We start from the raw sequence: 13202 nt of genomic DNA on the forward strand, positions 1-13202 counted from the left end.
ACAAAACAGATAATAAACAGACCACATCAACCAACTTGGAGTTTGTGCAACTGCTGTACGCTCATATTGCCGCAATGAATAACGCCTTTCATGTATTTCACCCTTACACCCCCCCTCCACACACACACAATACACACATACAGTCTCTCTCTCTCTCTCTCTCTCTCTCTCTCTCTCTCTCTCTCTCTCTCTCTCTCTCTCTCTCTCTCTCTCTCTCTCTCTCTCTCTCTCTCTCTCTCTCTCTCTAATAAAAATACTGTATAAAGAAATAGAAAGTACTGTAGATTAGGGCTGTAGTTTCTTTCTGAGAGTGGGTAACTGATACTAAAATTATTCATTTATTTTTATGGCATTATAAATGACATTTATTCGTTTATAAGATGCTTTTATCCAATGAAACTTATACTAGAGTGCATTTTACATTTTGTGTATACAATTTTTTTTATCTCTGTGTTGGGTCAAAAAAGGACAAACCAAACCTGTTGGGTTGCAATTTAACCTATCCTGGGTTGTTAATTTAACCCAATGTCCCTTTTTGACCCAACACTGGGTTAAAAATAAGTATATATACAGTAGTTGCTTTAAGTGAATTCTTTAGTTATTGAGATTAAATATAGGCTAAGTTTTCAGTAAACTGTATTTCACATCTTTCGCAGTAATTTACTCATAACTTCAGTATTTCTTGTGGTCAGAACACTTATGATTCATCAGACCCCTTCCCCCTACATTACTAATAAACGATGCTTTGTTTTTTGTTACTGCCTTTAATATAGGCTAGTTGATTTAGGTTAATAAATGATTTAGGGGTTAATATTCATTCAACAAGATTCTGCAAAGCTAATAGACCAATTTCGTGTTTGCAAACAGAGATGACGTTTTTTGTGGGCGGAGCCAAACTGGTTGCAGAAAGTGACTGCTCCGCAGTAGGGTTGTGAAATGTTTTAGCATTAAACCGTGATTTTTATGGATCCGGTGTTCTGTCGAAGTCTGATTCCCCTATGTTTCCCTTTAGTGCAATGTTTCTTATAGCGTTTTAATCACGTTACGTTTATTTTTTAGATAGATAAAAAGTTTAAATGGCTTGCTACTGATATGCATGTATGTAATGTATATGTATTGTTCTTTTTTGCTAAATCAAATATTTTTACAGTCTGAAGCTAAAGTACATGTAAAAGCAATACTATCATGTATTATATATAATAGCGTTTATTAAATATTTCATAATTTTCCTGTTTTTTATTATTTCTTCCTTAATAAATTATAATTGTAACATGATAAAAACGCTATAAGAAACATATGGAGGGAACAGACTTCGACAGAACACCGGACATCTTCTCTATTTATTTTCTATTCTAATTATTAAAAGATTTCCAGATGATTTCCTTGCTCCATTCTGTCCGTTTAAGGGCTTATTGTAATCATAAACACCTACGTTTATCTTCAAATGATTTCTTCGACGATGGTATTCTATAAAAATGAAAGCCATCTTTTTTGGCATTCTTATTCTGACACTTAACAGCACAACCGGACATTTTCTAGTGAGTTATCTTGCTCTTTTCACTCGTGTCTAATTCATTTCCACTGTTTTTCTGCAACCGCATTGCGCGCGCAGCTTGCAGTGACGTAACTGTGACGTCTACTCTAAATTGGTCTATTGTGTAACATAAAATAACATTGCCATCAACACTCCTATTCAGCTTGAGATGCCTCGGGCTACAGAAGAAAGGGTTCAGCTTTACCGTTCACACGCCGAGACAGATCATGAGTTTTCAGTGTGATTCCAACAACACTGACAAAATACCATTGGTGTTTTGTTTCAAATGAAGGCCTTATTTTCACAGAGGGAGTTTTTTAATTCGTGTATCTTTTATTTTGGCTTTTTTGTTGGTTTTAAATAATATATTGACCTCTTTGTTATCATTGTTTGTCAGGAGAAAGTATATCTCATTATGTTACTGTCAGACAAGATCATTCATGCAAACCTTGAATAAAGTACATACAGATGCCCAGTTTGAAAAATATGTGAATGAAACACTAAAATTCAAATTTTTTGTATGCACAATTAAAAACCAAATCTTTCCCACAAACGTCTTTTACTTAAATTTATTTTATGAATGTTCATGATCGTTTGAAAGTTAGTTAGGCCAGTAAACAGACTGTGGGCATTTAATGCTTTATTCAAAGCTCCCAAATATGAATGTTATTCAGTTGACCTTTACCAGAACTCTTACAAAAGAATACATTGTGTTCCTCATCTTTGGGGAAATTCAGTTGTTATCTGCTATTATCGGTCTTTTGCTTCCAGTTGGCTTTAAAGTGTCTTCCTAATTTTTGTCTTTGTAGTTCCAGAATTATTTTTCTCATGACCCAACGTTGCATGACTCTGCAACACAGTCTAGAAAAGAGATTAGAAAAAAGACGCTGTAAAAATAGTTTTACAAAAGATTTCTTTTATTGATTCAGTGATGCATCATTTATTTAATTTGTTAATTTTGTGTAGCGCAACTAAACTCCACCCGTTTGCGGTGAGTTGTGGTAGTATCAGTTTGAGTGTCCATGGATCTACACTTTGAATTTTCACCTATATATGGTATATGCAACAGTAGACCATCCGAGAACTTTACGGATACTCATTTTAACATACTATGATTTGGGAAGCCCATTCTCATGACATGCGTACAAATAGCACGCAGTTTGATTATCCTGCAATACATACGCCAAATTCCACTGTTGCCAGTCCTTCCCGTTCACTTATATTGCGCATTTTTTCGTTTCGTATTGGTTTCTTATTTGTTTTCAGTTTTTTTTATACCATTATTGCTTGGGTTCGGGGTTAAAGCAAGTTTTTGTAACATAAAATGAGATCCTAACCCAAACCCCAATTCTAACCCCAATGGTTTAAAAATAGTCAAAACATGGAGAAACCTATATTTTAAATGACATCCTAAAGCAAAACCCAAATCTAACCTAAGCGACAATGGTTTAATAAACAGAAAACATATGAGAAACCAATAAATAAAATGCAAAAAGATGCGCAATATAAGTGAACGGGAAGGACTGCGAAATTATATGCATGCAAAAGCGAAATTTGGCGTATGCATTGCACGATAATCACACTGCGCGCTATTTGTACGCATTTCATGAGAATGGGATGGATAGGGTGATACTAATTCACATCCTGTGGTAGCTTCTCTATGCATTTTGAAAGGGAGGGGTGAGCGGGGACAGAGCCGTTGGTTGCAATTCACAGTCTTGCTGCTAGATGCCGCTATAATCTACACAGAGCATCTTTAATACCGGTTAGAATTTAAATGTTGTTCTCCCACACCCCACATTTATATATTTTATATCGTTTCATAGAACCTTGTATATTCTTTATTGTTATCCTCGTATTATTAATGAAGCAATGTTACCGTTCATTTGTCTTATTTACTAAGTTGAGATTAAGTTGTGACATTTCCCTTGGCTATGCACAAAAGCTCGACGTGGGCTGATCAGTCTTGTTCATGAAGTTCGACCAGACTTCCCTGTTCCAATCTCCCCTTCCCCGTTTGCACCACACAACTGTCTAAGCATGATTATTTATATGTCCGTATACAGACGTTCTTGCAAAGGGACCGATCATGCGATTTTTCTCCAGACATGTTTGCTCAATAGCTGTCACGCGATTCTTCAAGACATTATTTAACGTTTATCAGGATACAAGTGCTTCATTTCTATACCCTATACAATGTGAAGTCTGTCTAATAAACTTTGGTTCATCTCAATAACTTTAAACGTTGTATACACCTTTTTGGCCACAATGTTAATGTATTAGCCACATAGTTGTTCTCCACTCCGAAAAACAAAGTTGCATGTGCAAAGGTCATTTGGCAAAAGTTTATTGTTGAGTAAAAACTACATTTTTTACATGCAGTGCAAATTAAAAAGTTTTGTGTAAAATATAGAGAGGCCTGGAGTGGATCCAGCCACCCAGGAAAGAAGGCAAAAACCATTTAGTTAATCATTTGTTTGGATTCGGCTTATCTGAGAGTGTAGATAAACCCCCAGAGGACAAATATTGCTAGAGAAAACATTTTATACTCGAGCAAAATGGGACCAAGGCCTGCATACCATTCCCAGACTGACTGACCTTCTCTTCTCAATGTGTATAACTCCAAGATGTTTTTAATACGTGTGCCTCTTATCACTGCCAGTTATGCCATCTCAGCGTCTAACCCTGCTATTGAGTCTGTATATAGATAGATAGATGCCTGCCTCGACTTGTCAGACTTGATATACATTTGTTAACATGCAAACACATCTACTAATCTTGAAAATTAAACAGCAACTTAAGACATAAAAGCTATGCATCTTTAATCCGAAAATTAACAAAACGTTATAGATAATTAAATATCTGTTGCATTTCTATGTGATGCCAGTTGAAATGCATGCCTTCATTAAAGCATATGGGAGGCATGACACTGCGTAATTCATTTTTCAACTTCAAAGTAACCTTTAATCGAAGTTATGCGGAAAATGCATGAACGATTTTGGACTACTGTATGTCAAATCGTACTTTATTTTAAAGCTAAATCTTTATATTTGTTGAAGTGACTAAGTCAAGTGTATATAAAACAGGATCTAGTGTGTGAAATCATGCAGTTTAATGCAGTACACACCCAAGTGCACAAGGTCAGTAATGGAGGTTTGAGTTAATCATTAATTTGAGCTGTTGTTGTTCAAAAAGACAGATCTGTTCGAATGCTTTTCCTGTCTCTTCTGCGCTCTGTTAGAAAGATCAAACATTTCACAACCTTCTAGATGTTATTCATGCACTTTCAACCATGCAATTTACAAGTAAAATCAGTTTAACCGTTGTCAGTGCATAGATACTGTGACTGTAACGGCCATTTTATTTCTTAAAATGAAAGAACTGATATGTTTTTTTTTTTTACGATGAATGATGCTGTGATTTCTGTGGTTTTAGCAAACAGGTTCAGAGTTGTTTGGTAATTGTTTAAAGCTCTGGGCGATGCGTTGTAAAAAAAATGGGGGATGGTTTCTTATCTCCGCTTGGAGAAACCAGTTCTGCATTATGCTAGCAAAAGCCACTCATCCACTTCAAAGTGCTCAGCTTCAATACTCAGACTGCTTCGGTCGAATCAATATTTCCTGTACCAATAATTATGAACGCAGTCGCGTGCTATTACGAAAGCTTTTACCCAGTGTAATGCACAACATGTTGCTTATTTGGTAATGGGGTATGAGCATTAATAAACTTTGTCAATATGGACTCTGACTCAGTTTGACCAGTCACGTCCAGCAGCCTTAAAAGCCCACCATTATCTCCAAAAGGCTTTTAAGCTGCATGAAATGTTTATGCATGCAGAACTTTCGGTATCAGATTTGCTCATGGTGTCGTGTTCGTAGACTCGGATTTGGGAAGCTGCAGCTGCAACGCTGTGTTGTCTGATAAGTTTCACAGCCAAAGGACAAGACCGGTCTTGTGTTGCGCCCGGGCTTTTGTTAGCTAGAAACGCATCTCCTCCCATCTCCTGCTGGGCCACAACAAGCCCATAGCTGGAGGCATGTAGTTGACTCCCTAATACCTCTTTAAATGAAAGACCCTCCCCCTGAGTCAATACTGGTCTGTTCGGGAACGGATCTCCACTGAAGGGTCTGACTGACAGAGCTATTTGCAAATAAGGAAGTTGCAGAAAAGTTCAGATTAAGCATTAGACTCCAGGTTTACTGGAAATGGATGTGATGATGTCACGAGTCAAGCTTGCAGGCAAAAACTCTACATACACTTATATAGACGGCAGTTCTTCAGAATTCATGACGTCAACTGTTAGACAGGTCATCAGTTTTTGTTTTGAAATCAGTGTTGATTATTCTTGAGATGTCTTGTCGAGTTTCAAGTGTGTTTGTTATGCATATTGCTTACACACACCCACATGTTCTTTCACAATAGTGATACACAACAAATGTAAAACTAACAAACTTTAAAAGATCTTTTTAGATGTCATTTTATATACACTGTAAAAAGTGAAAAGTTGGATCAACTTAAAAAAAATGTATAATTGGTACCTAATTTTTTTTTAACTTATATGTTTAAGTGAAAAATACTTTAAGTGAAATATTTAAGTTGATTAAACTTATTTTTTTTAGGTGTTACCAATTTAAGTAATTATGTACCGTAAGTTGATCCAACTTTTCACGTTTTACAGTGTATGACTTTATCAACATGATCTCAGAAAGTTCCGTGGGATAGACACAGAATTTTTTGCAAATTTTTCCGTGGCATTCTCACGGATCTCCGCATTTTTCTGTGGCCCAGCTACAGAATGTCGTTTTCCGTGGCATTCTCACGGATTGGTTACTCAACTGCTTTTCCCATTTTCAAACCATTTTCGCTTTGGTTTAGGGTTAGATGTGGTGTTTGAGTTAGTATGTCACTTTAACTATTGGTTTATACTATTTTTTTCTGATTTATTCTTTTATATTTTCTAAACATTAAACAATTGTCGCCTGGCATTGGGGTTAGAGTTGGGTTTGGGTAGAGATGTAATTTCATGTAAATCTAACCCTAAACCAAAGTGAAAATGGTAAGAAAATAGGACAAAATAGTTGAGTAACCAATCCGTGAGAATGCCACGGAAAAAGACAGTCCGTAGCAGGGCCACGGAAAAATACGGAGATCCGTGAGAATACCACAGAAAAATGAGCAAAAATTTGTGACTATCCCATGGAAATTTGTGAGATCAGGCTGGACTTTATATATTTTATTATATGTCTTAAAAAAAATGACAATTATCCTAAAATTCCTATCCTAACACATTAATAAAATTAAAACACTTTAAAAAGGAAGGATATAGTAAGAGACATTAAAGGGATAGTTCACTTTAAAATGAAAATTCTGTCATCATTTGCTCACCTTCATGTTGTTCTAAACCTGTATGAATTTCTTTTTTCTGATGAACACAAAAGATCATATTTTGAAAAATGATGGTAAACACACAGCAGACAGTGACGATTGACTTCCATAGTAGGAATAAAATATTTTGGAAGTATTGTGATAAATGATGAAGAAAATATTTTGATAAATGATGGTAAGCACACAGTTGACGGTACACATTAAATTCCATCATATTTTTTTTTATTCCTACTGTATTTCTATCTTCTTTTGTGTTCAACAGAAAAAAGAAATTCATACAGGTTTACAACAACATGAGGATGAGTAAATGATGACAGAACTTTAATTTTTAAATTGAACTATCCCTTTAAAGGCAGTGTTCGAATTGAGGGGGGCTGGGGTGGTCCCGGACCTCCTATAATTATTAAGGGACCCCATATAAAGCACAGAAATATAAATTGTGGGGTCCCTGTTTTTAATCAAAATTAAAATACTACATAAGCTTAAAATTCTTGTGCTGCACTGCCACAAAGTGACACTGTCCATTTGTTCCAATTTCACAATAAACAAACCCCAAATATTTCTGCCTCAAATAAATATAAACTCTCAAGTGCGCCTCGAGATGTTTTCTGGAGAATTTGAGAGAATGTAAGATTAAGGATTGGGTTATGGGCTTTTAAAAAAATTCTCCAACTACTATTTTACACTAATTTGAATGGTAAAACAAATAATCACAACAATAATGAAGAGGGGGGCTTAGCTAGGGGACCCCCATAATCTTTGACATGATTTGAACAATGATTAAATGGATAGTTCTTCTGATCAAAATCATTTTCTCACACTCATGTTGTTACAAACCTGTATGAATTTCTTTTTTCTGTTGAACACAGAAGATATTTTGAGAAATGATGGTAAACACACAGCAGATAGTGACAATTGACTTCCATAGTAGGAATAAAATATTTTGGAAGTATTGTGATAAATGATGAACAGAATATTTTGATAAATGATGGTAAGCACACAGTTGACGGTAACTTCCATCATATTTTTTATTCCTAATGTATTTCTATCTTCTTTTGTCTTCATCAGAAAAAAGAAATTCATACAGATTTTGATGACAAAAGTAAATGATGACAAAATATTCATTTTTGGGTGAACTATCCCTTTAAAGGCAGTGTTCGTATTGAGGGGGGGGGGTGTCTGGGGTGGTCCTGAACCTCCTTTAATTATTAAGGGACCCCCTATAAAGCACCCAAATATAAATTGGGGGGTCCCCTAGTTTTAACAAAATTAAAATACTACATACATTTAAAAATTTTGTGCTGCTGCCACAAAGTGACACGGTCCATTTGTCCCAATTTCGCAATAAACTAATCCAAAAGATTTCTGCCTCAAATAAATGTAAACTCTCAAGTGCGCCTCAAGATGTTTTCTGAAGAATTTGAGAGAATGTAAGATGTAGGATTGGGTTAGGGGCTTTTACATAGTATTTTACCAACTATTATTTTACACTAATTTGAGTGGTAAAACAAATAATTAACAAAAAAATCTTACTTTGTGAAATCACGACAACCCTATAATGATGGGGGAGCTAGGGGACCCCCATAATTTTTTACATAATTGAATATTGATAAAAGGGAAAGTTCACACAAAAATGAAAATTCTGATCAAAATAATTTTCTCACTCTCATGTTGTTACAAACCTGTATAAATATCTTTGTTCTAATTAACACAAAGGAAGATATTTTTTGAGCAATGTTTTTAACCAAACCGATTCAGAAGCCCATACAAATATTCCTTGTTGTGCTTAAATTTTTTAGTTGCTATAAATTATAAAAATAAAGTTAAAATAACATTAACTTTTTTATAATAGCTAACATTAAAATAAATTTTAAATTCATGTCGATTAAACTTAAAAATGTTAGTGCAACAAATTTTTTTTTTACATTGTAGTGTTCTTTTCCTACTATGGAAGTCAATGGAGCTTCTGATCGGTTTGTTTACAAACGTTCCTTAAAATATCTTCATTTGTGTTCAACAGAACAAATACATTTATACAGGTTTGTAACATCATGAGGATGAGTAAATAAGGACAGAATATTCATTCTGGGGTGAACTATCCCTTTAAGTCATGCAATATATACAGGTGTGGTGCATGTGTTGTAATTAATTTATTATCATTCCAGTAACACAGTGTATTCATTTAAAGCATTTGCTGACACTATATAACCTTTGTTGATGAACCTTTGTAGGTTACACATCACTTCAGCACTACTGAGACAACACGAATGCTTTCAAGTTCTTAAAGGCAGAGTTCAATCCCACCACGCCCAAGATTTCTTCATCTTTATTACAGTCAACCGAAATGTTGTGCTAATACACAGTGTTCGGGTGTTTTGTCAACTTTAGAGTCAATGACCTAATCCACATCACATGTAAATGAATAAACAAGACCAGTCATTAGCCAGTTTAAATAGATAAATATATAAGCTTAAGCTACAATGAACGTAAGTTTCACAATCACAATATACTCAAGTGTCAGAAATTTGATAAGTTTTCGTTTTATGTGATTTAATATTATCATGCATATTTTTAATTTTGTTGAACAGACAAGCAAACTAATGCCACAAACATCTTATCATAAAAATCAAATACGTCCTGATGTTTGTCTATCAAATATGATGTCACATCCTGGAGGATGATGTCATTATGAAACTAGCTTTACTGTGGGAAAAAAATCCTTGCCAGATAAAAAAGGCAAGACTTTAAAGGGAATAAAAATGGAAACATATATTTCTCAAAATATTAGTGTTCATACTACAGTGTGTAGTTTAGCACCCAAACACATGACAAATCATTAATGATCTCTGTTATGGTTTAAGGGCTGTTTTCACAGTAGCAGCTTGTGGAGAAAGGCGGTGTTGACAGAAACAGTGAGCAGATACTGTGTGATATGGCATGTGAAGGTGTGTTATCAGTCTTTTTCCATAAACAGGTTTTTCAAGCTCAGACAGGTTGATGGGAACAATGGAGAGTCATTGTGCTGGAGGAGGTTTTTGAAGGCCTGATCTCAGTATATGAAAAACCTCTTGATGAAAACACCTCTGTTTGAAAAATAGACTATTTTTTTCTGCTATATATCAAAAATATATGGAAACTAATATATCATTACATAAAACACACGAGTGGCCCAATGCATGAAAGTAAAACACTGTAATCACTGCACAGCATGTTTTAACATGTTGCTATTTGAGTTGGTAAAGCATTGTGTTAGGAGCTCAAAGGGTTGTGGGTTTAATTTCCAGGGAACACACATATTGATGAAAAGATATAGGTTGAATGCATTGTAAGTCGCTTTAAATAAAAGTGTCTGCCAAATGCATAAATGGAAAAGGTTTTGAACAAGCATGTTTCTTAAGTGAAATGAATTTAAAGGTGTTGTTTCATTTCTGACCAAGTGACCCTAATGCAGAAATAAAGACACACATGTTTAGGATGTTCAGAACTGAATTGCAAATTCAGTGCTTGCCATATCTTATTTGTATGCATTAAATTTGATATCAGATTACCTACAAAAATATGCACTATTTATGTTGTCTACATACTGTAAAAACAAAGAATACAAATTATACAAGTTAATATAAAACTCAGAAGACATTGTGAGTGAATTATGGTTTGATTCATTATTTTCCATGCATTTAAACACCTGAAGCAATATTAGACTTTTCTTATCCTGTTATTTTCCAGTCTTCCATCTAGTGGACAAAATACAGAACTACAGCCTTTATTTAGTAGTTGAAATAATCAGTTAAATTTAAAAAAGTCCACCTTTCATCAGAAATGGATACAACTTGAATGTTAGGTCAAAATGTTCACAGAAAAAAGTTTTGAGAACCTGATCTTATGTGTAGGCTACACAAAATATGCGGATGACATCAAAGTACCGCGAGAGCAATTCGGGAAATCACGCGCACCTTATGCTTTTGAATAGCTCTCGCGGTACTTTGATGTCATCCGCCTGTCGGTTCTGGTGGCTCTTTAGTTGACCAGACTGTCGTTTGTTGAGACAGAAAAACACTGACATCTAGGGGGCAGATATTATATAGTTATTTATATGTGTGTGGGGGGAAGATAAAGAGACAATTGTTTTAATATTCAAAGGTGTAAAGTACTCAAATATTTTTATTTTATTAAAATACATTTTTCAAGTATCATACTTTATTAGGTTTTTCTTTTTTTTCTTTTACTTCAATACATTTTTTAGCAGAGTATCATGCTTTCCCCCACAACATTAAATATATTTTATGATATCTTCATAATCATGACATGACACGTTTCATGAACATGACGGAGAGTGTTATTAGGTGTTATTCGCTCACTAATAAGCAAGTCTTGCATGTTAGACCAGAATGTTATGCTGTCCACAGAGAAAAACTTTTTTGAACTTAAACTTTTGGGTACACAAAATATAGACGTACTATTGAAGACTAGTCAAAGACATCATAGTATCGAAAGAGAGATTTGAGAAATCGCACAAAGAAGTCTTGTGAATAACTCTCACAACACTTTGATTTCATTCACTCATGAGATGATCAGACCATCATTTGTTAAGATAGAAAAATACTGACATCTAGTGGGCAGATATTGTATAGCTATTTATGTAAAAACCTTTTTGTAAATTGGTTTGGATTTAAGTTTCTACTAAATCCTTAGATTTATAACCTTAAAAATATACAGCCAATTTATTAAATGAAAAAGATGTACTAACAAAAGCTGGACACAGCATTAAAAGTCTGACACTATCAATCCTGTTTTAATACCTTCTCATTTGACAATATCAATGTCATTTTATTTATAAAGCATCAACTTTATTTAAAACAACTGATGACTATTCTGCTGTACAGTAAAAGCATAAACTGGATAATTACAATATTACAAGACAGATAACATAAAACAGCATCCAAAAAGTAAGACTTCAACTTTGACTGAACCTCCTATAAGACATGGATGTCCATTAATGTGGACACAATTACACTGCTTTACGTTCAAAGAAAAATATTTGGTTATTATATTTATTGGTTCTTTCTAACCCCAAGCTGGAAGAAACCACAGAAGTGACCTGTAAACCAAACCTCAGTGCACCCCCCCCAAAAAACCCTACACTGTAAAAAATTTCTGTAAATTTACATGAAAATTCAACAGCAAAATGCTGTTTTCGTGTAATAACAGTAAGTTGCTGATTTTTACAGTGCATTGTGGGTAGACTTGCTCACTTCAGGTCGGTTGTCGAGCAACAACAGAATGTCACTGTTATTTAACAGTATTATAGCATATTTTTCGTTGTGCACGCCATTTTGGATTGTCTGCATGAGGTAGGTCTGCAACTTTATCGATGCTTATGCTATTTTAAAATTATATATTACTTTTGAATATTGCATTTTATCCAGTGAAGCTTTAAAACAACAAAATCAGATTCCATTTCCTATTTTAATCAGGCAAAGCGGGTATTCTACCATCACATCAGTTAGACTCACATCAGTTAGACTCACATCAGATCACAGGTAAGAATTCACCAAAGTTATTTCCAACATGTTAATTTTACTAAAATCTGTGTAAAAGATGAATGAGGAATGATCAAAATCAATGATTGGTTTTGTGTCTTTACATTTTTTATGTGTGCATTCTGTCTATGCAAGTAAAGGATACGCTTGTGTTATCTGCAAATAACACAAGCGTATAACACGTCTGTTATTTGTATTATCTTAAAATCCTTTTAAAATCCATTGTTAAGTATATCTACAAATAACACTAAAAAGATCTGTTGTAAATTCATTATGCTGGTTAGTTGGTTGAAACATCCTGTTGTATGTGGCACGCTTTTATCGGTGGTAAGACACATTAAGTTTATAAAATGGACATGTATCCCGGCTTCATGTAGGTTATGGTAAGTGGGGTATATGAATTCGTTATTATAGTCTGATTACACAAAAAATTAAACAAAGGCACCCTAATACATAAGACTCAAGCAGTCCAAATGGTTCTTGGTGAAAACCAAATGTAACTCATTTCATTCACTGTGCATCTAGAAGTCTCTGTTGCAAACATGATTTCAAACTTGATAGGTCATCATGCATCAAGTACAAGAAAGTGCAGTCAAACTTGAATTCATGATTATGGTTAGAAACTGATGTACATTTAAAAAGTGTTACAGTTTTGTCAATGGCAAAACCAATTGAATCGCATCAAAAGATTACTACTTGACTCATCTGAATTACTTTTATCCTCCATGTAGGGTTATTTTGGT

This window comes from Paramisgurnus dabryanus, chromosome 2 (genome assembly GCF_030506205.2).
Source record: "Paramisgurnus dabryanus chromosome 2, PD_genome_1.1, whole genome shotgun sequence".
Lineage (NCBI taxonomy): Eukaryota > Metazoa > Chordata > Actinopteri > Cypriniformes > Cobitidae > Paramisgurnus > Paramisgurnus dabryanus.